General features: G+C 36.8%; 1 long non-coding RNA gene across 1 annotated transcript in view; it reads right to left on the bottom strand.

The window, feature by feature from the left end:
* LOC309482788 overlaps positions 1–27017 on the bottom strand; it is a 42632-nt gene that overhangs the window by 13806 nt on the left and 1809 nt on the right. The gene's annotated exons all lie outside the window — the stretch shown is intronic.

Below are 27017 nucleotides of genomic sequence, written 5' to 3'. Positions count from 1 at the left end.
ATTTGTACGTAGGCTATGTATAAATGCTAAATTAAAATGTTGTAAAAATATGAAGTTTCGAATTTAAAACATGACATTTTATAGCATAATTTCTGCAAAAGTAAATTGTGTGAAAACGCATTATTGTCTCTTGCAGTTTGAAAAGTTTGCAGCTTCTTTGCCACAATGTAAATACGCATTAGACAAGCCAAAATCCCGCTCTTTGGTAAATAAGGAAACAAGGGCCGGAGCTCAGAGAGGCCTGACCAACCGAGCGGCTCCTGCTGCGGTGTCCGAGGCTGCAGCGGCCGGTGTCGGTGGTGCTGTTAAAGCCGGTGAAGGGAGTGAGGCGGAGGGGGGTTATCGTCTCTCTGTGGGGAAAATAACAGCCCCAAGGTAGACCGCGGCAAACAGGAAGGGTGTGGACAGGATCCGAGCGCAGCTGCTGCCGCTGAGCAGCGTCTGTTCCCTCTGACTTTGATGTGTGGGCACACCGTGCTCTGTGCCACGAGATAAACACTCTGGGAGCGAGGAATTGTTTGTGTTACGCATAGCTCCGTAATGACATGCAGCCTGTGAGAAAGTCAACTGCCGCCGACAGACCCGCGGGAAGCACGTGTGGAGACCGTGACCCTGAGCTAATTGATGAGTGCATGATGTCATTGATGAGTCATCGGTGGCTCCTTTATTACCTAATTTTAAATTGAACCATTGCATTGGTTTGTATTGTGATCTAATATAGAAATAATACTTTTTCAAATTATTATTATTATTATGATTATTTTGAATTGCCCTTCCTCTGAAGCAGTTCCTTTTCTGCTAACGTCACTGGGCCATGCTGGCTATTGTAAAATCTTAACCAAATGGCTAGTGTGGTGCCTTTATTCATGTTCTAATCAATAAAATAAAGTCCTGCCCTACATTTATTCTCATTGAACATTTTTTTTTTTTTTTTTTTTTTACATAACATTGCTGAGAATAAATTGGGTTGCTATGACAATTCACGTTGACTTTAACTTTATTTATTTCATTTTTGTTTTAATATGAATATACTATTCTCACCTCCACCATTTTACTGTTACTTTGATAGCATGGCTAACAATTACCCTAAATTTGAAAGAAACATATAGGCTATATTATGTTGTTAGCTTTTGTTTTAAACTTTCAACTAAGTAAAAAAGTAACAACTGTTTTCATATTGCATCCCGTACATTCACATTGGGAATACTGGATGTGGTGAAAGACTTGTGGCATTGACTGGGAGGGAGGTGGACATTCTTCAAGGGTCTAAATAAAGTCTGTGAGACACTCTTTCTCATGAGCCCGGCATGTTGACTCATGAAGCATCAACAGAGGGCAGAGTGTGTGTGGCCTTAAATCAATGCTCAGCATTTGAAAAAGAGTCTGTCTGACAGAAAACAAGTGACTGGTTTAGTGTTAGCAAAGCACTGCATGATCATATGGAAATAACCATATGAGTAGGCCTGCAGTTCTGCATGCTGCATGTTACTAAGGGCTCTCTTCCAAATGGAGGATTGCCGGTTGTTTGGCTTCATCCCTCATTGGTCATCAATGGTCAGTTAGACCCCTGGCTTTTTAAATAGGCCCCTGGGGTACTAAAAAAGCAATTACGAACAAGTCAGTTTGCTCAGTCTGTTTCAAGTACTTTTCAAGTTTATTTTAGTGACACAGTGCATAAATAGGCCACAAAAGAGAACCTGAAATTCTTAAATGATTGTTATTATTATAAATTATTATTCATAATAATAATTATAATAATAAATGGTCATTGCAAGTTGCAAAAACCTTCGGATCATGATTATCAAGGTAAAACGAATTATTGTATGAGCTGTTTTGTATTATTGTTTTATTTGTTTTAAATCAGATTTTTGATTGTGTAATTTCAATAAGCAACTTCATGTATTAACACACACAAACACACACACACACACACACACACACACACACACACACACACACACACACACACACACACACACACACACACACACACACACACACACACACACACACACACACACACACACACACACACACACACACACACACACACACACACACACACACACACACACACACACACACACACACACACACACACACACACACACACACACACACACACACACACATATATATATAATATGTATAAATATGAATCAAATATAACTTAAATGTAAAAATATATATTTTTAAATTACATGTAAAGAAATTAACAAATTAAACCCATTTTATAATTTTATATAGATAGTCAAGATTCCTGTCTTGTGTTCCCCTTGTCTTGTGTGGACTTGTGTTATTTCCTGTTCTGTGCCAGGTTTTGTAGTCCTTTGTAGTTTTTCTTGTTGATTAGTTCATGATTGACACCAGGTGTGTCTTGGTCACCAATCTCCCCTTGAGTGTATATATACCCAAGTTTTTATCATGTTCTTTGTCTGGTGTTGTCCTTCTATGGATGCGCTTGTGGTCAGTTCTCCTTGCCCTCCTTGCCCTCCTTGCCCTCCTTGCCCTCCTTGCCCTCCTTGCCCTCCTTGCCCTCCTTGCCCTCCTTGCCCTCCTCTGCATTTATCAGTTTTGCCTGGATTTACTTTTATTATGTTTGTTTGAATAAATGTTTGCTGCATCTGGATCCCACTCTCGTTCCTCTGAAACAGCCACCGTTATATATATATATTTTATGCATACAAACAATTTAACAGATAATTTTATATATAATTTAATATAGTTAAATTGCACATATATATAGCTATAATTAATTTATAATCAATTCGAAGTGCCTAATGTCTTTTTAGACCTTGATTTACATTTAACTTTGATGCTTAAAGTAGGTACTTCATGTTGAATCGCTAACCTTATCAGTCACAGAAATGTCATAGTAAGACTTTTAGTGTTTGACTGGTCAACATTCACTGACGGGAAAAAAGAGGCGAGACGTAAATGTTTTTTTTTAATAAGAACTATACTTCGCTCATTAATTGTGGTCAGTTTTCCAAAGAGATCAGTGCATCAATGTCAGTATCAATGTCCTTCAACACAATGTCTGTTTTATGCTGAATACAAGCTTTTCAGAGCCAGACCTCTCTTCCTCTGGCACTCTCCATTGTCATTTTCACTCTCTGGCTTGTGACACTTTTGCGGTCTACTGAGTAGACAATGGTTTTTTTGAGCCATTGTTTGGATCTATTTATAAAGCGAGAGAGCGGTGAGAGGCAAACAAGCTCTCAGGTCCCATAGGTATTGCTGTAACCAGTGTTTCCAAAGACGTTTGTGTGCGTGCCATAAACCTCTAATTAGGTAATTGGGAATAATGGAATATTGTATTTGTTTTGACTAGTCATCATGAGTTCTCCGTTATTTTGTGGTATTGCATGAAATTAAGAACATGCAGCACTGGGAGATTGTTGAAGAATATAACTTTTTTGTACAATTTATTTTTATAATCAACCGATATACAGCACACACTGCTATAGGAACCAACTGGCAAAGCTTTTTGAAAAAAACTGTAGTCTGCACAGTTGAAAATGTTAAATATGATCTGTCAGACTTGGTTATACAGTACAGCACAAAAGCGATGCAGACAGCGGTGCCAGCGCAGGAATGGTTTCACAAGCCAGTGATTTGTTATTATAATGAAATCAGAAATATTCATTACAAATTACCATTGCAATAGGGCTTTTGGCTAGCTGCTTGCCATTTCCATATTTAAATCGGCCATATAAACCTAAATCTTATTGACAGTGCATGACAGAAGTGTGTAATTCGGTCACGTTTGATGAAGAAAAGCTCGATTATTTGAGTTCATGGACTACATCGCTGTCTTTCAGGCATGTACAAAACCCTGGCCCACTTAGAATGAGAGAGGGTGGTTCGCTTTCGGGCACAATGGGCCGAGCCCGTCAGTGCAGTGCACAATTATGCAAAATCAACCAGCTACTTACACGACTCGGGCCTTTATTTGCGTGACCTCTGCGTGTCAGAGCATGCATTGTAGCTTTGCAACCCCACACGTTCCAGAGATGCAAGCAGTGGGGTGCAGGATGCAGAGTCTTAGCTCTTGCACATTCCTGTGAGGAACGCAGGGTGTGTGGGAAAGACCTTGAGGTTGGATCAGCTGATTCATCCTCATGTTTAATTCTTGGTACAGTTTCCATTTGTACTGGGGGTCTGGCTCCATCACACAGGGTTCAGCTCGATCAGAATATAGACAGTGGCTGCCGTGACTTCTAAATTGCTTTGATTGTGCTCATGCAAATGCATGTAGGATCCTAAATAAAATGGCCTTTGTATGTTGAATTGAGTTTCAAAGACTCAGTGAGAGATATACCGGGACCACCACCACACTAATCAAAGCGAATAACTGGGGCCTTATAGAGAAAGGCCTGAACAAGTCAATGAGAGGGCTTAACTGATCTCTATTTCTTTTAAGGCATTATAAACGGCCTTTTTTCACCGTTCGTAAACAAGTCATAGATATTACGAAGAAAAAAGAGCAGCACCATAAATCAATTTGTGTGCAAATATATTTTCGCAAAATGTTTATTGAGTTTTAGCGTTAATGTGGAATCTTTTCAAATTAGCATCCTTAAATTATACTTTAATTAGTGAGTGAGAGTGTGACAGTGGAAATTAGAGCGTCTCAATGACGCACGAGAATAAGCCGAGGGAGTTCGCCGCTCAAATGACTGTGAGAATTGTGTGGAGGCTAAGAATGTAATTATGCGTTCCATGAAAGAAAATGCTTGCGGTGGGTCAGTGATGACTTACTTCTCATTTAACAATAACCATTTTAGTGCAAGAGCTAAAAGATTTCTCAGACAGCGCTCTGGGCAACAAATCTGGCTAAATGTACAGTAACAAAAAAACAAAAAAACTGGCAGCTATAGCCTAGTTGTCAAAATTACATTGACAACATCATCAGTACTGATATAAAGTTATATATCCACCTACGTCAATGACTCAAATCTGCTTTGCACCCTAAAATATACTAATTACCAAAATAAGTAGTAAAATAGAAGGCCACAAGACAAAAATGGATTATGAACAATGGCTAAAAACCACATAGTCTGAGCAAAGTGTTGAACAAACAAACTAAATCAGGATACAGGACAATAAACAATAACTAAACATAACATCTTAATGTACAAAAATTAAATGATAAAAAAAATATTTAAATAAAATAATCATTAAACTTGATGTGAACATCCTTTTACTGTTTTTCACCGCAATTCTTACTTACAGTAATACCGTTTACTGTATTTTACAGTATAATTATTGTCATGATAAACTTCATATCATTTTTTCACCGATTGAGGAAAATTAACTTACAGTTAACCAATTAACTGGACTTTTTTTCTGTAGCACTTTACAATTTTTCCCTTAAAATGAAATACAATTCTGAACATTTTACAGTACATTATTTATTTTAGTTTCATTTCTTGAAAAGATAGAACAATGTGTAATTATTGGTTGTAGGCAAAATTCATGGATTTAGTGACAACGCAATTTGGTGAAAGAGCGCAATGGTTGGATAGCAACCAAGTTTAATTTAAAAAGTAATTTAACATTTTATTTCAGAAAATAAATGTTTTATTTACTACTAAAATGGACAGAACTGGGAATGTAATTCTTTTTTTTGTTTGTTTAAAGATCAGTCCAAGAACAATCTGTAAATTCTATTATCTGCATGTTTAAACCATCAGCACATGAACTCATTGTAAATAAATTATCTTTAACCGCAAAGCTTGCTAAATTTAAACTGCACTAACCACAAAGCCCCCTGTCACTCAGGTGGTTGGCTCACATAACTAATGATCACATGACCGGGGAGTAGGTGAGCATATGCTCCCACCACCTGTTTAATATTTAACAGTGGGAACGAGGACTTTGAGGAAGCCCCATGGCATCTGCAGTGTCTGTGTTTCTGTGGTAACGTGATTGTTAGTGCTTGTTGGAAGGCACAAGGTCCAACACAACACAATTAGGCTGGCTGGCAGCAGAGGAGCGAGCTGATGCTGATTATAATTACGTGTTGATCTCATCGCCTCCTCCTCCATCAACAGGCTCGTTTAAAAACAGATATCCGTTAGGATTGTTTTCACACGGAGTTCCCGAACGAGACTGCAGTGATGATGTTGCACTGGACATTTCGCTTTTGTCGAACACAAAGACAGTCATCACAGTGCTAATTATTCAATATCACCTGTGCATCAATGATCGATCAAATATTTTTAACAAAGTAATACAATTTGAAAATCATTCTCTATTCACTGCTAGAAACTAGCAATCTAATGAAACCTTTTTGTTGTTGTTGCAAGAAACAAATGATTTTAATGATTTTTAATATAAATTTTGGTAAGACTTTAGTTTATGGTCAAATTCTCACTAGTTGCTTATTAGCTTGCAAATTACTTGGATATTGGCTGTTTATTAGTACTTGTAAAGCACATATTAATGCTTTATTCTGCATGACCTTATTCTGTATCCTTAATCCCTATCCCTAAACTTAACAACTGCCTTATTAACTAAGCAGTAGGAGTTTATTAAGGCAAAATTCATAGTTAATAGTTATATTATTCCCTAATATAGAATTACAGAATTATACCCTAATCTAAAGTGTGACCTAAATTGTATATAACAATGGCATCAAAAATGATTAATAAACACAAATAACATTCATAAAAAAGTAATAATATTTTGTATTATATTGTGTCTGTTAATATGTTTCATGCAGACAAATATACATGCAAATTAAACACATTCTAAATAAACAATATTTTTTATTTCATAAATATGTTTCAAATTATGTATTTTAATATTAAATGTATTATTAAACAAACATATATATATAGTTTTACATAATTTACAAACATCATCAAACATTTACAGAATAAAAAATATGTAAAAAAAAAAAAATATATATATATATATATATAGAGAGAGAGAGAGAGAGAGAGAGAGAGCTAGGTTTACGTACATTCTAAAATAACACACATCATCAATCATATAGAAGCAAAAACATATTTGTACTGTTCAGTGTCTTACATCTGTAATTATCAACAACTTTTCAGCTCTGAACTGTGCTCAAGTCAAACAAGCATCACATACAGCTGTCTGAGTTTATTTTTCCAAACCACAGATGAAAAGAGTGAGCAACTTTAACAAATTATGGTTCTTCTGCCCAGGAGTGGTGAGTGTGACATGCTTTCATGACATGCCTTCCCTTATAAATGTGAGCCAAGTGCCCAACCAGAGACAAAACATCAGCTCTTGGCAGGTTACAAGGCTCTCTGCAGTAAGTACCTGTGGGGGTGAGCGACCAGAGCTGGAGAAAGCTAATGTGAGTCCTTCAGGGAACCTCTGCTTTGAACTGGGGTCCTGCCCACACTAGAGCTTCCTTCGCGGAGAGCTCGGGCTGTGCCAATTTGGCATCCTCCCGTACTCACACTGCTCCGCACTGACAGTTAAATTGATTCTGGCACCGCGTCGTGCCACCTGCAGCTAGCCCTCTCCTCACCCATGCGAGGTCCTGTCAAACCAGTCTACTGTCACAGGCAGTGGTGCACGCTTTTCAAAGAGTTGGCTGCAGATGTTAACTCAAGTGGGAAAACGTTTTTGTTTAAAATTATGATGAGGTTTTTGTTGCCTTGACAGATTCAGATCACAAGATGCTTAAAACGAGTGCAATTTGAGATTAGCTTGACACAAATTTCCAGGCAACTACAAGGGTCTCATAAACTATGTTTCATCCAAAGTTGCGAATTTAACTTTGAATATCGCATAAAACATTTTCAAATAAACCACCGATTCAATCCCATGTGTTCAAGAGAACAAAATTGTCTCTTCCTGGGAAACTGATGCAAAATATCTGTAATAAAAATGGCCGTTGCTGCAATTAAAGAAGCCACTGTGTCTCTTTTTTGAGCATTGTGCAGACTTGTGCCTCAGAGCGTGCAGAAGAAGTGCAATAAAATTCGGAGGCGGACGCCTGGTGTTTGGGACAGGTCTGGGAGATAAATACTCAATGACTTGGTTTCAGAATGATCAAACCAACATTTGAGATGCTGTGCAACTGGTTAGTCCAGTTATCCAATCAGAAAAGTCATGGGTTTTTGCTGTGCATTGAAGGATTTATTCTGTAAATGTGTTTCCATCGTCGTCTTATTGGATAACAAAAAATTATTATGCGTACCTCATACCCCAAATGATGCATATTAGGATATCCCAAGAGGTGGATGGAAACATAGCTATATTGCATTCATTCCAATTCAATCTTTCTAAAAGAACAACAAGATCAAAATAAAATAAGTATTGAAGAGCTTTGAATTGATGCTCTACAGAAGAACTATAAGGTTAATGGATAGACATGCAGAACATCTACCAGTCAAAGTTCCTGGGTCTGGGAAAGTATTCTCTATGAAAGAAGACCTTCATAAATGTCACATCTTTCTGATTCCCATCACATCTAAAATAAGAAGCATGAGAAGTGACGGATATTGGCTACTTTCATCTTTTCGAACAATACTGAATCTCTGTATGGGAGACAGCCTTCATGCCTTAATTGAATTACCATCCTGTTATTGGTCTGTGGGATACTGAATGTGCCATACTATGGTGATTCAGACAGTGGCCAACTTCTCCAACCATTTTCCCATGTCTCGGCGCAAGTGAATTGGCACAGGTCCTCAATGTTTTCCCCCTTAGCAATCAGAATTTTTTTGGTCAAGTTGAATGTGTTGAATGATTGAGTTACTGAACATGTTTTATTTTCTGACCAGGCACCCCATTGGGAGTAGCCCCTTGTCCTCAAGCATACGTTGGGTTACTAATAAGACTAAACGTTCGTGCTGGGATAATAGGCCCTTGACAAGTAGAAAGCATAACAACCATAGCAGTCATTTCCTGATCGGTCTTAAGAGCTAGTCTTGCAGGCCAGCATGTCTGGTTGCTGGGCATTGAGTGAGTTAAAAAAAAATAATACCCAGATTAATCTACCGTCTACACATTTCTGCCTGTCACTTATCTCTTATCAGAGAAGGGCTGGGTATTTTCCCTTACAGGTTCACCAGATGAAATAATACTGGAGTGCTGCAGGTTTTGGGTGGGGTGGGAGACAACGAACAAATGACTCTGATTCTATACACAGTCACACTTACTAGCTGGAATCCCATGCACATCTGGTGCAGATATGATAGGCTATATCTTAGTTATTCGATGCATTTGGAGTGTTTGGATGCTTGAACTTTATGAAATGCATTCTTACAACAATATGGCAAATGTTTAGAAGCACAAAAATATGTGTCTGATTGTGAGCTGTCAAACAACTATGACAGCCCCTTCACCCATCTACCTCCTCACCCCGAGGACTTTAGGAAAATGTATGTAAAATATTGAAATTAGAAAAACAAAAATTCAATAAATGTCATTAAAAAAAAAACTACTAAATATTAGCTACATCATTTTTTTCCCCTTATGCACGGCCAAACACTGCATAAGGAAAATTTGACATAAAAAGTTTGATATACATATTTTTTTAAGAGATAGGGATACAAAATCATAGTTTTTGTGTCCTATAAAAAAAATAAAAAATCATATTTTATGTTATAATTAATTTAGTTATATTACATATTTTTATATAAAATGTAATAATAAACTAACATTTGTAAAATAAGTAAATGAAAGATATAGGGATACAAAGAGGGTGACACTTTCTTAATTTTTGTCTCCTATAAAAATAATTATATACTGTATATATATTATATTTTATGTTATATTTTTTAATATGACATCTTTATGCAAAATGAAATATAAAACAAAATTTTTTTTTTAATAAGTTTATATATATATGTATATGTAATACATTTTATTTATTTATGCCTTTACTCATCTCGGGATTATTTAAAGATCACTTAAATGCACACAACGCAAACATTAAGAAAGCTTTGTGGATTTGTGTCAACTCCTCTGGAGAGCCAGGGATAATTGTGTGTGATCTTATGAATGAGAGTTATTCATTTTACAAACCAAGAGGAAAAATGGTGGGAGGTAAGTCAAACTCTTATTTTTATTTTTTTCGCCTAATGAAAATCATCACTCAGAGAGGTTGTTTGGAAAGCCAAATGGAAGATAACATATGGTGTAGGCCAGGAATATAACAGTAGATATTTTGTTGTTATTTATGACCTCTAGACATCTATGGGGTCCCATTATGCCCTTTTACGATTTTGTTTTTGGGGTGTACTGGAATATGTTTTAATGCTTGATTAAAAAAAAAAAAAATCATTGTTTTTCACATAACCTCTCTCCCCACAGTCTTTCTCAAACGCGCGGTCTAGGTCCTGTTTCGATGAAGCCCTTCCATCCGAAATACGAATTGTGCTGTGATTGGTTAGCTGGCCCAGTGTGTTGTGTTTGGCACCGCTTAGTGCGTGTTCGGCAAACGTTCGGCCCATAACTCCATAACTGCGAGTTCTTCTCTAGTGTAAATGTAAATATTACGGATGGCGTCAATTTCTAAGCCAATTCGAGCCTGATTCAGACCCTGACAATGTTTATAAACAAGAGGACTGTGCAGAATGGATTTCATGCACGGACATTGCAAGCACGGATTTCACAGGATGTTTCAGAGTGGTTTTTTGTAATTAATACATTATAGATATGACGTTATCCACCATTTAATTGTGATATTTGTCAGAAAACTAAGGTAATACAAACAGTAATCGGTAACAAAACCATGGTTAAAATTCCTAAGGAGCAGTGAACCGTCTTGTCAAAAGCGAGAGCTTACAGAAGCAACAGAAAACAAGTTGTTCTCCATAAAATGTGCAGCGCACAGATAAATGTTGGGGTTACAATGTTCAGGAACAGTCCTGACTAAAAATCCATTTTAACCACTGTAAGTTTGTCCGCCTTAAGAAGGCCAAACAAAGGGGTTTTGGAACCGGTGTGAAAAAAAAAAAGCATCTCTTTGACATTCGCAGCAACTCAACCAAGCCTTGTCCCCTTTTTTATGTTATCTGTGGGCGGGAATTATTTAAATGAGTAACATTATGACTTTATAAGCAAACGCATTGAAGTCCAAACAAGCCGTTCGTTGTAGTTCTTGGAAAGTGGATTCTGTTAAATAAAATATCTCCCTTTGGAGTGTACTTAGACTTAGAGCATAAAAAAGATCTGCAAGGTTACAGGAAAAAGCTCAAACACCAACATTACACAATAGCTAAAGTTGAAGAACTGGAAAAGAATAATAGGACCCCTTTAAGATTAAGTTAATGTATCTACAGCCTCTGATACCCTGTGTTTATATCTGTAGGCTTTGCTCGTGTCCTTAGCTCTGTGGCTTGAAGACATGAAATATTACATTATTATGCTGAGGACACACTTAACGACTATAGCTGAAACACTCTAAGACTGAACTGAACACACTCTAAGACTTTTTCAAACGACTGGAGCAGATTTGAAACACGACTGTGAACACCGACTGAACGCAACTGTGTCTGATGAGCGTTTGGACATGATCAGTCAAAAGTATCAAATTAAATTCATAATCGGCCTTACAGTCGTTAAGTGTGTCCGCGGCTTTAGGGAAAGGCACTAAACATGTAACAGACAACTGCCTGCACAACAAGGAATCTAATAAGCTAAAGCCAGCAGCCCTTAACCCATTTTTTTATACTGATTTTCAGTTGTTAGCTTCATTTTAATAAACATTACAAAAGTTGCAATGAAGAAGAAGTTGTGCACCCATGTCGGAGAGGTTCAACTCCTTGCTTGCCGAGTCAATGGCCTAACCAACAAGCTGGTTTGCATTCTTTGAAATAAGAAATGATTCTTGAGCACCAAATCAGCATATAAGAATGATTTCTTAAGAATCATGTGACACTGAAGACTAGAATAATGGCTTACTGAAAATTCAGCTTCGCCATCATAGGAATAAATTAAATTTTACAATATATTAAAATAGAAAACAAATATTTTAAATTGTAATAAAATTTCACAACATAACCATTTTTACTATATTTTTGAACCAATAAAGGCAGACGTTGTGAGCATAAGAGACTTCTTGCAAAAACATAAAAAATCTTACCGGTCGCAAACTTTTGAACAGTAGTGCATATATTATAATATTATTTCATATATTAACACATACTACTGAAATAAATATGCACTCTTTTTTTTTGTGCAGCGTGAAACATGCCATAAACACATTGGTCTATGTACGCTGTAGACATCAAGGCAGCTCACTAATCTCAGTGTCCATGAAAGAAGGATATAAAAAAAATCCTCAACCCACACACGCACACACACACACACACACACACACACACACACACACACACACACACACACACACACACACACACACACACACACACACACACACACACACACACACACACACACACACACACACACACACACACACACACACACACACACACACACACACACACACACACACACACACACACGTCAAACACTCAAAGTGGTCAAACACTCTAATGTCCCGGTCTCTATGATGTTCAGACACTCACTATCTCTGTGAAGTCCTTCTCTCACACACACAAATGCTCCTGTTTCACACACAACACTGTGTCTCACACACAGCTCTCCCTTTCTTTAATCTCTCCAACCACCTCCCCCAAAAACACTCCTCAGCACGTACACACTCTGCAGACCTCCCTCAGAGCTTGTACTCATCTCATCTCTGAACCGCATGAAAATAAGTTTGAAAGTAACTGAGAGGGAGAGATGGGAAAGGTGAAAAGAGGATGGAGAGACATGAGACGAGTGGGACTTGAGCTGTGAGAGGCTAGAGAGAAATAACGAGAGATGGAGAGAAAGAGAGAAAAGAGGCAGGGCAACTGCAGGGTTAAGTGTATCTGGTGACGGGAAGGGAGAGAAAGCTGTAGCAATGTCCAGCTCGCAAATGAATTGTTCATTCGAGTAAATCTTTTCAGTTAATCAGTTGAACCGGTTCACATAATCAGTCTGAATGATTCGTTCAAGGAAAAATTACAGCAGTTCTCTTCTGAAAAGTGTTGTTAACTAAAAATAAAACTATCAAAAAGTTTGTTTTCGTTAATTAAAATAAATAAATAAATAAATAGTGTATGAAAAACCTAAACTTAAAAAACCTAAATGAAAATTAGACATGCTGCTTTGAAGATTAAGTACTAAAATGACTAAAAACAAATAAAAATAAATTAAGGCTAAATAGATTTTTTTTTAAATAAAAGCTTGTAAAAAGGACAAAAGCACATACATCAATTACTAAAACATACACTAACATAAAAAAATACAGAAAATATACAATTAAAAGCTATTTAAAAATATGATTAAATGCTATATTATATAAATAATAGGCCTACCAAAAAAAAAAAAAACAATACAGAAAATATACAATTAAAAGCTATTTAAAAATATGATTAAATGCTATATTATATAAATAATAGGCCTACCAAAAAAAAAAAAAACAATACAGAAAATATACAATTAAAAGCTATTTAAAAATATGATTAAATGCTATATTATATAAATAATAGGCCTACCAAAAAAAAAAAAAACTGTTTTGAACTTGCCAACTTCCAAACATCCGGGTTAACTACTCGCCATGTGCCAACTGTGTTGATAACCACTCGCTGACTCAGTGAAACAAGAACATTTTCTTTCTAACATGTTCATCTTCATCCATCTTTATGAGTCACCCAGTCACTGAACTGTGAACCGCTTCTTTCGGTTTGATTCATAAAGAGAGCCGAGAATGGACGAGTATAAGCATGTCGAGAAAACAACGATTTGACAGTTGGAACAGAACAGAAATAACGTATAAAAGAAACTGGAAATATGTTTAAGACGGGACAGCTGGAGCATTTTCTGAAAGACAGAAAAAATAAATAATGCAAATGCATATGGCTTTATTGAATTGATTAATTTGAATCGTTTCATTGCTCAAAAGATCCGATTCACTGAAATGAATTGAACGTCCCATTGCTACAGTGAAAGGGAAAAGTAATGGCTTTCCTCCAGAACTCTCTCCTCCACCCTCTCTGAGGGTTGTTCTCATGGCTCTTTGGCCAGGGAGGGAGAGGAGCATCGCTGACTTTCTCGGCCCCTGTGCACAAACCACAGAGAGCTTTTTGTGATGGGAGCCCACGCCTGTCACTTGCATTCGATCCTCCTGGACACGCTGCAGTGGCGGCCTACCCGGGGTCGCCCCCAGGGCGCCGATCAGGTGACCTTCCCACCACGTTCACAACTCCTTCAGCAGCAGGAACAACAGCATGTCTCTAGAGGCAGGCACACACGTATTTAACACACACACACACACACACACACACACACACACACACACACACACACACACACACACACACACACACACACACACACACACACACACACACACACACACACACACACACACACACACACACACACACACACACACACACACACACACACACACACACACACACACACACACATCTTCCCTTTGTGGATTACATCCACGTTTAGATACATTAAAGCACACTCACACATGCACATGCACATGCACATGCACACACACACACACACACACACACACACACACATTCTCTTTCCCACGGATACACATTGTTCACTTCCCAAGCCTCATTAATTCAGTACATACAAAAAGTAACAAATAAAAAGTACATTCCTTTCTGAACTTAGGAATTCTCTCACATTCAAATAGTACATTTACAGGATTGTCTTTATGTTGCTTCAGTGCTATTTTTTAAACATGATTTATAAAATTAAGTACTCACCATTTTAAAAATAGCACAGAAGCAGGCAATTCCCTGCTGTGAACACCTTCTATCTCCAGGCATCTTATGAGGAGACATTAAGTACGTCGGAATTACCTTCAATTTGTCTGATTTGACCATCTGGGATTCTCACTATCTGGATTGACTTCCTCCCATTCAACTTTGTTCTTGACTTCTATTCTTTGAAACTCTCCCATGCAGTGTGAATGAGTTACATGGACGCACTATGTCTCGGCCAGGGCACTGAGGGCTGAGGAGGGTCCGGCCCAGCCGATGAGCTTTCGTGATAGGCCCTCTCTGACTCCAGAATTGAGTTTCAGGACATTATGGACTGTTGATATTGTCATGTTATCGTCTCAGATGCTAGTGCTATATGACCACGTTTCTGGAAATGATAAATAGCTGGTTCTGGAGGAGAGAATTTCAGCACCTAAAGTGCATATTTTCATGATTTTGAACATTTGAGAAACTTAACTATAGGTCAAAAATGTCAACAACAAAATAAAAAAAATAATACATTGCAGAAAAAGTGTAATGATCTCTGATGTCTGCAGTGAAATAAATGAGATCATTGAGCTTTGTACGGTTTATCTGTGATAAAATATCATATAAATAAATTTTAGAAAATATGGGGGGAAATGCTGAAATATTAAAAACAGATTTCAGTGTACTTAAAAAGTTCTAACCATGACAAGTTTTGTATAAGAATATAATATTAAAGACTATTTTGGACGTGTATGGCAAGCAATACAAGAAGTGTATATTTATTGTATTATTATTATAAAACCTGTGTAGAGAATGTATATGTGTGATACCTGTATACATGGAGTATAAAATTGACACTGCTAACTAACTAAATGTAGACGTAGTAGACCTGTAATAATTATTTATTTGTTATTATTTGTTGTTTTTGTTGTTGTTGTTTTTTTCTGTTTATGGTAAGAAGAAAAAAAAGTGAAAATAAACAGTAAAAAAAAAAAAAAAAAGAAGAATATAATATATTGCCACAACAACTACAACACACAAAAACACACCCATCACAAAAGGCCTTCTGCTATTTTAGATTATAAATAAATAAATAAATAATCTGTATGATTTATAAGATTGTTTCCCCATGGGGACCGAAAAAATTTCCCCACAAGGTCAAAATTGACTGGTATTACTATACTTTTGGTCCCCGTAATGTAGGGAATACCAGGACCACACACACACACACACGTTAATTTTAACCCTTGTGCATCCTTATGGACATTTTTGTCTTTTTCAGTGTTTTTTTCACTGTTTTTTTCACAATCATTTTGCCTGTGTTAATGCTAATTGCATAAAATTTGGCACAGTATTTTCATTGGAATTTTACTATTTCACCGCCATTTCCTTTAAAAAAACAACAACTATTTTGCACTAGGTACACAAGATAGTTCCTCTCAGCACCTTTTGGACAAAAATGTCCCCATTGAAACCCATTAAAACTGCAATTTTTGTGTGCACAGTCCTTATGGAGCACCCCCTATTGACGATAAAAAGTAATGGCAATAAAATTGGTCTGCACTTGCTTCATAAAACCTGCAAGTAAAGTCATTGGGTTCAGATTCACGAGCATGCCTGTAAAAAAAAAAAATGTTCTTGCAAAAGGCAGGCTGGTGTTTTAGGGCCAGCACAATGAGTCTGTGCGGCTGTGTGCTCACAGCACTTCCCAGTGTTGTACTGAGAGATCCCCTCACTGATAAACTGTGCCCTCTCCACCCTTACACGTCTCTATCAAGATCTGGAACCGCTGCCACTTTAGTACCGTTCCCACATTGGCCTGATGCGTACGCATGCAACACACCAACACACTCCACTACCACACTCCACTACCACGTCCTCGCATTCAACATGCCCAAGGAAATCCAAGGGAAGTTACAGTGCAGGCGGTTAAAGCAATGTACCAATGTAAAAATATCCCTTTGTGTGAGTGTTTTATCACATCTTTTGGGTTTCTTTGCATGGTTTATAAGATTGATGGGTTGGACTGCGGTGTTAAATAGTTTTTAGGTTGTTTGCTCATAATACACTCCACTAATTAACATTTGATTAACAGTAACTCACTGCAGTGCAGGCTATTAGTGGAACATTAAGCCCCTCGGGATGCACTGTGGATAGCAGAGTTTAATACTGGGGAGGTGGTTAGAGTGAAGAACAAGAGAATATTTCATGAGATATATGTCTATTCTGCCGCTGTCAGATCAAACATCAGTCTAAAGATGTAGTGTAGTTCACCCAAAAATGAAAATTCTGTCAGCATTAACTCACTAAAAACTGTACAAGTTTCTTTCTTATGTGGAAAAATAAATGGGGGGAAGTCAAGAGGGTCCATTGTTGTTTTGGACCTCAGTGACTATCATTGTATAGACAAAATAGTTAAATAGTTTATATCTTTTTGTGTTCCACAGAAAAAAATTAAGTAATTTATATATACATTTAAATACACTATGTTCATAAGTTTGGGGTTAGTAAGATTTGTTAATATTTTTGAAAGTAGTCTCTAATGCTCAAAAAGGCTGCATTTATTTAATAAAAAATCAGTAAAACCAGTAATTTTGTGAAATATTACAATTTAAAATAACGGTTTTCAATTTTATAAGAGTTTCAAATGTCATTTATTCCTGTGATGATAAAGCTGAATTTTCAGCATCATTACTCCAGTCTTCATAAATCACTCTAAAGAAACATTTATTTTTTATTTTAAAGTTGAAAACATTTGTGTTGCTTAATATTTTTGTGGAAAGCGATATTTTTTTTCTCTTCAGGATTCTTTGATGAAGAGAAAGCTCAAAAGCAAAGCATTTTTTTTTAACATTTTAAATATCTTTACTGTCAATTTGATCAGTATAACGCACCCTTGCTGAATAACAATCTTACTGGCCCTAACTTATAGTGTAAATGTAAAGTTTGTCACAGCTAAATAATATTTTTTTTTTTTTTTTATAAAATGTTTGACGTTTGAGAGATTAGACTGAACCATATAAATGACCTACAATCAAATCTACAAACATTACAACATAGAAAAAAAGCTTTCAAAAGCTTTAGACCAACATAATAAATAAAGGTCTAAAGATGAGGAAGACCAATAAGTAAGAGTGGCCAAAGCCAAAGAAAGAGAAACATCCTTCTTAAACATCCTAATCACAAACATGACTCTCATTCCTTAAACCAATGATTTACTGCTGTCATATCAGGGTGGAGAAGTCTGGCTGGAGGGGGAAAAAAGTGTCGCCCTTTCATGAAAAATGGAGATCTGTCGGAAACGGTGAGGGCGAGCGAGCAGTGCCATGGGGTTGCCGGTGTGTGTAGTGAGGAAGCGCAGGGGAAAGCCTGCATCTGGTCACTAATGAGCCGCTCACAGGCAGCGGCGTTCTCATCAGCTCTGTTTGTTTTCACAGGCCTCTCTGTGTCCACTCCACGATTGTTTTGCTTGGTAGGCCCAGCCGTCGTTCTCAGGCTCTCGGGCCCTTATTTATCAAGCGACTGCCCTGTTTTTTTTTCTTTGCCTCGAATTCATTGGGCTAAATATAATCTCTCCTTCCTTCTCGCCCAGTCACTTGCATTGTGACAGACAGTGGTTTCTCAGCAACATCGGTAAGAAGAGATAGATTGGGGGTGTTTCCCATTGCTTTAACCTTCTCTGGCTGTCGTCCAATGAATGCAACGCGAACAGGATGTAGTGCAAACATTCTCTCGAATGTGTGCGGTTGCTTTTTAGATGGGATTATTAGGATTAATAGCTCTAAAGTAAAAAAAAAAGAACTTCCTGAACTGGAACTATGAAGCTATGTTTTTTAGCTTAACTATGAAGTTAAGTTTTATATATATACATTATATATATATATATACACATGCATTTTTAAATAATTTTTATTGACAATGACCACAAAAACACCTTTTTGACTATTAAAGTTTGTTTAAAAAATGTTTGTCATAATTGACCTTCATGTTGTTCCAAACCCATAAGACTTTTATCCTTGGCTGTAGTTTTCCATAAAATGCAAGAACATATTTTTGTTTTGCAGTAATCACTTGCCGATTGTGCATTATTCATCACAGGGTGCATCTATTCAGCTAAAAAAAAGAAGAAGATTTATTATATTTTATGGGGTTCATTTCAAAAATAATAAAAGTAAAAAAATTAAATACAAATTTTTTTTTTAAAAACAAGTATGAAAAAAAGACCTTGGATGGACTATCTGCCCACTTACATTGTGTGGAAAAGAGCAGCCAGGACATTCTAAACAGCTAAACATTTCCATTTGTGTTAATCAAAAGTCGTAAAAAGTCATAGGAGTTAGACCCTTTTCTAACTTTTAAGCCTTTTTTTCTATTCATATATCCCCCCCATTTATATTCTATTGTCCCTTGAGTAGATATACTAAAATGTTTGCTGAAGTGTGAGGGGTGTATTCACCTATATATACAGGCTTGAATATGTGTGTGTTTTTGTTTTTCAAACAGTGATATTTTTTGGCTATAGGTTACATCTTAATTAATAATACATGTAAATGTGAGGCCTTTGAGAACTCTCCTTTACAATCTAAGTTTCTTTCTGGTCTCATTGACAGACATGAACTAAGGTCGTCTGTTTTTACAGCTTGAAAATACAACCACATGACTTGTGATCAGTAATCCCTCTTATCGTGGACATGTTGTGACTCCCCCTGCCATAATTCCTGATCAGTGATCCTTAAATGCTAATATTACTTCTGTGCTTTTTTGGTCCTTTATAGTAGTCCCGCACATTTCTGTCCACGGTGGACGCTCGAAACGCTCGACCAGCTTAGGGATAAAAGTTGGTCCTCAGACCCCTAAAACCCTCCTGAATACCCTTTCAGGCGACCAGCGCGGGGGGTTTGGACTCTGATCCACGCTCCTTTTTTACAAGTACCACCGTTCAAACGTGACAGCAGGCCAGCACTTCAGAAGACTGATTCAAAGGTATGGCCATGGGCCGCTGTTCAATGGGTCCTACCCATCACATGCTCTTTGGCTAAATCATCATGACCTGAGATTTCAACCACTCCGCCACACTCTTTCCCAGGCTTTTCTCCTCGTGCATGCTCTGGTGACAGCCAAACCGCCAGCTAGAACAAACCCCCACCCTCTTCCTTTTTCTCTTCAAACATTTCCTAACCAGACTCGTTCTATGAAAATACATAACCGATGCGTCCCCAAGAGAAAAGAGGGACCGAAAGAGAAAAAAAGAGACTCCATGTTGCATTATGCAATGGAAAGGGGCCGTCGCAGGGCAGACAGTGGCACTCTGTGTGAGAGAGCGTGGGGCACGGCGGGGCGGCGTGGTGCTGGTGTTGCGCTGGGAACGGGGCGATCTTGGTGTGCCGTGGGAGCGACGGCGAGGAGGACAGGGCTCCTGGCGGCACTGTGCTTCTCTCCCCCAGCCCTTTATCTCTCACGCGGGAGAAGTGGGTCAGCTTTTGGGGCCGAGGTACGGTTACATTTGAGAGCCTCCACTGAATGAGCTCTACTCCCTTGATTACAGGGCAACGTTTCAAAACGCAATTTATCAGAAGTGTTACAAAAGATGACATGAGAAACTGACGGGAAATCTTTAGGCCCGCAGTAAGTAATCTGGGAACAGGAGCTGATACGAGATCATTTAGTATCATTTGTGTTCATTGAAAATTATGACAATTTGATGTCCTCTAATCTCTTTGGATGTTCTAAAATAATTAGTACTATAATAGCAGTGCATAAACACTCACTGTTTGTAACACTCTGCATTTCTATTCACTAGCTAGCAACTGTAGCAGAACAAAAATAGACAAAAACTGCCTAAATAAAAAATTAACTCACGTTACATTAGTTGCTATTGCTTCGTGGTTATATCGTTTTTGTATAAAAGCAATAAAACGATCTCTCAATGCTGTTGTACTGAATTCTGTGATTATCTGCAGCTCTTTAAAATCTATACAGTATTAAAGGGAAAGTTCACCATCAAAAATGAAAATTCTGTCATTTTTTACTCATGCTGTTCCAAACCTGTATGCCTTTCTTTCTCCTGCATGCATAAGATTCAGGACTTTCATTTTTGGGTGAACTATCCCTATAAGTAAATGAGCGAGTGACTGACTGACAGACTGATAGACAAAGTAATGGTCCAGAAAATGTCAATGATGTATCTCAATGCGCTTCCTGCAAAATCAAGAGCTAAATATTTTGGCATAAATATCTTAGCATAAAAACAATCTTTCTTAGTATACATTACAGACCAGCCTTAAGTTTAAGTTTAGCTTGGCTAAATATCAAGTCAGCATGTCATTTATGCCAGGCTGCTCTTTTAGGCATCATCGCTGGAGTTAAATTTCAGAGCCAAAATGATGGCATTTCAACATGTTAGTCGTCAAAGAGGACGTAGTGCTGCAGCGTTTAAAGCGCGTCAATAATCGATTCCATGGCCGCCAAAGGCTTCACCTCCACTTTAACAAGAAGTGAGCAGAGCGGAGGCACAGACCTCTCACTGTGCATCACCGCCGCAGCCTCTCACGGGCTCTAAATCAAAGCTCAGGAGCCATGAATGACAATGTCCCTTTCTTCAGACTCTTCCCTCTGAGGAAGAAAGGCCTGCGAACCCCCAATGTGATCCCTGAGAGGGAACAGCGTGGCCTCCCCCCACCCCTTCCCACCGCTGAACTCAGTTTATGGCCGGGCTGAGGTTGCTCACTTCAAGGTAGTGTTCTTTTGAACAGTGGCGTTGCCGGGGCTCGTGTTACACCTGCCCCCGCACTAACCTCTCCTCATTCACACGGCCCTCCGGGACAAGGCCCTTCTCTGTCTGCCTGCCCTGCCGCACAAAGCACCCACAAGCCATCACTGCCAGTGCTGTTTGTTAGCCACCATCGCCCCAGCACTGTCCGCTCACACAATGTGTGACTGTGGTGGAAAGGCCCCCCTGACACCCGGCATAGGCAGCCGGGGGGGATTCCAGATCCATTACCCATCGCCATGGCAATCTACGGAAAAGAAGGTTTATGTTTTATTTATGTAAATGTATACCTTGAAGCACTGTAAGTCGATTTGGATAAAAATCTGCTGAATGAGTCAATGTAAAGCGTTCAAATTAACCCATGGAATTGCTTCTTTAAAGTTTCTGATCCAAATGTCATCCATTTGTTTTTTACATGCTTTAAAGCTATAGGAATATATATGAATACACTACTGATCATCAGAAGTTTGAGATCAGTATGATTTTTTTAATGTTTTTAAATAAGTCTCTTATGCTCACAAAGGCTACATATTTGATCAAAAATACAATTACAATTTAAAATAACTGTTTTCTATTCAAAGCTGAATTTTCAGCATCATTACTCCAGTCTTCAGTGTCACATGATCCTTCAGAAATCATTCTAATATGCTGATTTGATTAAACATTTCTTGACATTATCAATTTTGAAAACAACTGTACTGCACAATATTTTTCAGGATTCTTTAATGAACAAAGTTCAAACAACATTCATTTAAAATAAAATTTGTTTTGTTATAATGTTACGGGTAAGGTTAGGGTCTTCGCTGTGACTTTGATTAATTAAATGCATCTGTGCTGAATAAAAGTATTAATTTAAAAAATATTTCTCATTCTGACCCCAACATTTTGAGCAGTAGTGCATGTGGCAATCAGTTTATTTTAAGTCAATTTAAGATATGCTAATTTGTATTCCTTATAGTATCATTAAAGATTCTGGCCATAATTACTCTGCATATTTATTAGTTATTCTGCAAAGTGATTTAATAAACTCATTACAACAGAAGCACAATAAATAGCAAAGTGTGCTATGAGTTATAGACTAATAAAAGTCTATTGTTTATGTTCTTTTAAGGAAAGAAATGGCTGCAGAAATTAGATTTCTGCAAGCATAAAGGATTACTTTCATTGGGAACTGCCCAGAAATATATGATATTATAAAATAATATCCCATTACAGTCACATTTCCAAATAAGACTGATTAATACATACAGGAATATGCCAACGCAACACATCTTTGGATTTCTAAGAACAGATTATTGGTTATTGTAAACAACTAGTCACTGCTAAAAATGATTCTGTGGTGAAATAGACAGGAAAAACAAAAGTAATTTTTATCTGAATAAGTTTGTTCAGCCAAGAATTTAAAAAAGAAAGTAAATTCTATTTTAGTACTCAATTTAAGCTTGTAGAAATTAAAACGTAAATATCAACATTACCAAAATCAATTAACACCTACTCAACTTTCTGATACTAGAGTTCCCATCATGCAGTGGGGTATGCATAATTAATAAGGTTGCCTTTTTCACTGTTTTCCAGCTGCATTTACACTGTTTTTGTTGTTAGGTTTAGCAACTTGCTGTTTTGTGACATCTGGAGTTCATTACACTCAAAATGACCCATTCATACTCAAAAATGATCCAATGAAAGTTAGCGTTATTGTGTATTGTGTACCAAGTATTGAGATCTCTGTGTTCAGATGGGTATTGCATTGCTTCTATTATGTAGATGTATCTACACAATATTTATGCAGTATATTTACTTAGATGTCCAAAAGTAAAGCTCTTTAGAAGCATGGCTAGATTTAGAGTTTTATTATTTGAGTAAAATGTACATTAAACAGAGATTAGCCAAGTACATTTTAAGTAAAAATTATTCAACGAATTTTAACCAGCCAAGATAAAGTTATTTATTTATTTTCTTAATTTTACTTAACTTATTTAAGTAGACTGTACGTATTCCACGTGTGAAATTGACTGAAAACTTGCACAAGAAAAAGTTAAGTACATTTTACTTATTGTTTTTTGTGTGTGTTCTTTACATGACACACATCAAAATATGGCCAAATTGTGATCAATATAAAAGTTGTGCATGTAGATGAGTTACATTTCTGACCCTTAACAATCTGGCACGTCACTTTCACTCGACTATAAAGCAGTATGTGGTCAGAGCTGCAGAAGTTCTTTGCTCTGTAAACAGAGCGGGCCGTGAATCTAATCACAAACACAGACAACACAGCGCTGAGCAGGACGGGCCTGTTAAAGCATCAGCGGGGTGCCGAGAGCAGATCTGCCGTCGTCCCCAACACACTCCTGTGAGTGATGCTCTGAAGACCCCACGTGCCCTCTGTAAACATCCCCCTGACGGGCCACTGACGGGACAGCGCCGCATTCTCACGAGAAACCCTTGTCGTATCCCACTCTTCACATCCGAGGCAGTTCACACAACTTCCAGAGAGCTGCAAAATCCCCCAAAAGAGTTCCCAGAGCATTTTTAGCTTCTGTTTCTAATATTAGACCTTCTCTGGTCAACTGAGATCAAAGGTCGGCGGAACGCTTGAAATGTAATACAACCGAATGGTTAAATATAGAGGAAGAGACAATTAGGGAGATGAGCGGTCAGCAGCCCAGTGTCTTTCTGCAGTCAGCTGTGGGTCTATTTTCTGCGGCCAGAAGAAGAGAGGAAGGAACAATGTGTTTCCTGTAAATAAAGAGAGGAGTGCGGCTGTCATTGTTTTGACAACGGAAGCTACGTCGATGTTGTTCTTTTTCTGACACCCGTCACATCTACGTGTGAAAAGAAGTGTTCCCTACTGGCCCAGAGGTCAAGAATCAGAATCATTCGCAAGTTGAAATGAAGATCTCTACGATGAAGTTGAAAACAACACTGGGATGAAGCGGCTCAAATGACATCCGTGAAGCCTCATGTGAAAACTTGTCCTGTCTTGATCTCATTTTCAAAGTGAATCTAAACCACAATCACAGTTTCAGTGTTTAAATGATGTAAAGTAATATCTAATAATACACTAAAAGACTATACTTGCAATAATGCAAATCACATCAAACATCCAGAAAGAATCACAGAGAAATATTGTTATAAGATAAGATTTTATACTTATGCTGAAATTTACACTGTACTGTTTAAAAGATTTGGTTTTTAAATTAATAATGTATAAGGATGTATTAAATTAATCTGAGAAAAAGTGAAAAGTGAATGTGAAAAATTTATATATTTCAAATAAAAAATGTTCTTTTAAACTTTCTTAAAAGATCCTGAAAAAAAAACAATCATGGTTTCCACAAAAATAGTAATCAGCACAACTGTTTTCAACATCGATAATAAGAAATAAATCAGCAAATCAGCATATTAGAATAATTTCTGAAGGATCATGTGACACTGAAGACTGGAGCAATTATTCACAGGACAAAAATATCAAATAAAAGCCAATTTAATCACTTTTTGGTCTAATAAATGCAGCCTTGGTGAGCATAAAAATTAAATGAAAACATGAAGAATTTAATTGACCAACCCTAAACTTTTGAACGGAGAGATTTTATTTGTATTTATTGGATGAATCATCTGAATTCATCTCATCAATTAACTTCTACGACTTACTTTTCACATCATTTAGTGTGAAAAAATAAGTATTCACCAACACCGAAACTATAATTTTACATTTACATTCATGCTAAGCTACGGAAGCGTATTGCATTCACTTGAGAAAAAAAAAATCTACTCTGTTTTTCTGAATTAACAAGTTAATTATCTCAGAATTACGAGATAATTTTTCATGAATAAAAAGTTTTTGCTCTGTTTTTCTGAATTAATGACTTAATTATCTCAGAATTATGAGATAATTTTTCATTAAAAAAATGTATTCTGTTTTTCTGAATTAACGAGTTAATTATCTAGAATTACGAGATAATTTTTCATGAATAAAAGTTTTTACTCTGTTTTTCTGAATTATTGAGTTCATTATCTCAGAATTATGAGATAATTAAGTCATTAATTCAGAAAAACAGAGCAATTTTTTTTTAATGAAAAATTATCTCATAATTCTGAGATAATCAACTCGTTAATTCAGAAAAACAGAACAAAATATTTTTTTATGAAACATTATCTCATAATTCTGAGATAAAGTCATTAATTCAGAAAAACTGAGCAAATATTTTTATTTCAAGAAAAAAAATATCTCATAATTTTGAGATAATTAAGTCATTAATTCAGAAAAACAGAGCAAAAACTTTTTATTCATGAAAAATTATCTCGTAATTCTGAGATAATTAACTCGTTAATTCAGAAAAACAGAGCAAAAACTTTTTTTTCATGAAAAATTATCTCGTAATTCTGAGATAATTAACTCATTAATTCAGAAAAACAGAGTAGATTTTTTTTCCTCAAGTGAATGCAATACGCTTCCGTACTAAGCAGACACACTTTCACTATAAAACCCTATTTTCTGCATGAGCTAATCAAATCATTTTAAATGGTATTTCATTAAAGCTGATAGCAGGGAAACTTGGAAGACTCCAGGAGTTCTTCACCTCCACTGAATCACTGATCTTGATTCCCCACAATGAGCAAAATATCCACAGCACATCCTTCCTGATGGATGTTCAAGAAGTGATAACCAGAACACCCACGAGCAGGATGTATTGTCTACAAACCCTCTACAAATAGAGCGTACCTCCAGGAAACAGTGTCATGAGAAAAAGCGGTGACATAGGTAGGGGAAGATGACCATCACAGAATGAAAGCTATATCTGTCACTACAAGCACACGCCCCCCCCAAAAAGAGACGCGTATCCTGTAAATAATGAGTCAGCCGTCTCACACTCATTTGAATCTTATCACTGCTGTATGAAATTGAAAATGATTATGGTTAAATCTTAAATCAATAAGCATACTGCAATACAAAGCTATACCAAGAGAAGCATTTCTTAAATCAACCTTGAATCAGTTTTGTAGTCTCTGAGGAATGTGCGTTTGTCAATCCCACTCACTCACTTTAAAGGAAACATTGTAGACAATGCATATGTCAAGGCCAAAACAACTGAGGGAAGAATGATTTTTATAACATTTACAAACAGTCAAAAGATGGTTAAATTATTCAAATTTAAGAAGTGATATTTTCCCACAGAAACTTGAAAGAACAAGACTTGATACTGTGTTATACACTGTAAAGTGCGTTTATATATATATATATATATATATATATATATATATATATAATGACAGTAAAAAAAGTATAGACCAATCACACAACATTTGGTATAAAAAGGTTAATTAGTTAACTATAGTTAACATGAACTAATAATAAACTGCACATATACAGCATTTATTAATCTTTGTTAATTTCAACATTTACTAATACTTTATTAAAATCTTTTTTAACATTAGTAAATGCACTGTGAGCTAACATGAACAGCCAATGAACAGCT

The sequence above is a fragment of the Leuciscus leuciscus genome (assembly GCF_965113295.1).
Source record: "Leuciscus leuciscus genome assembly, chromosome: 19".
NCBI lineage: Eukaryota > Metazoa > Chordata > Actinopteri > Cypriniformes > Leuciscidae > Leuciscus > Leuciscus leuciscus.
The sequence above is the reverse complement of the archived record's forward strand: the minus strand, read 5'-3'. Positions and strand labels throughout refer to the sequence as shown.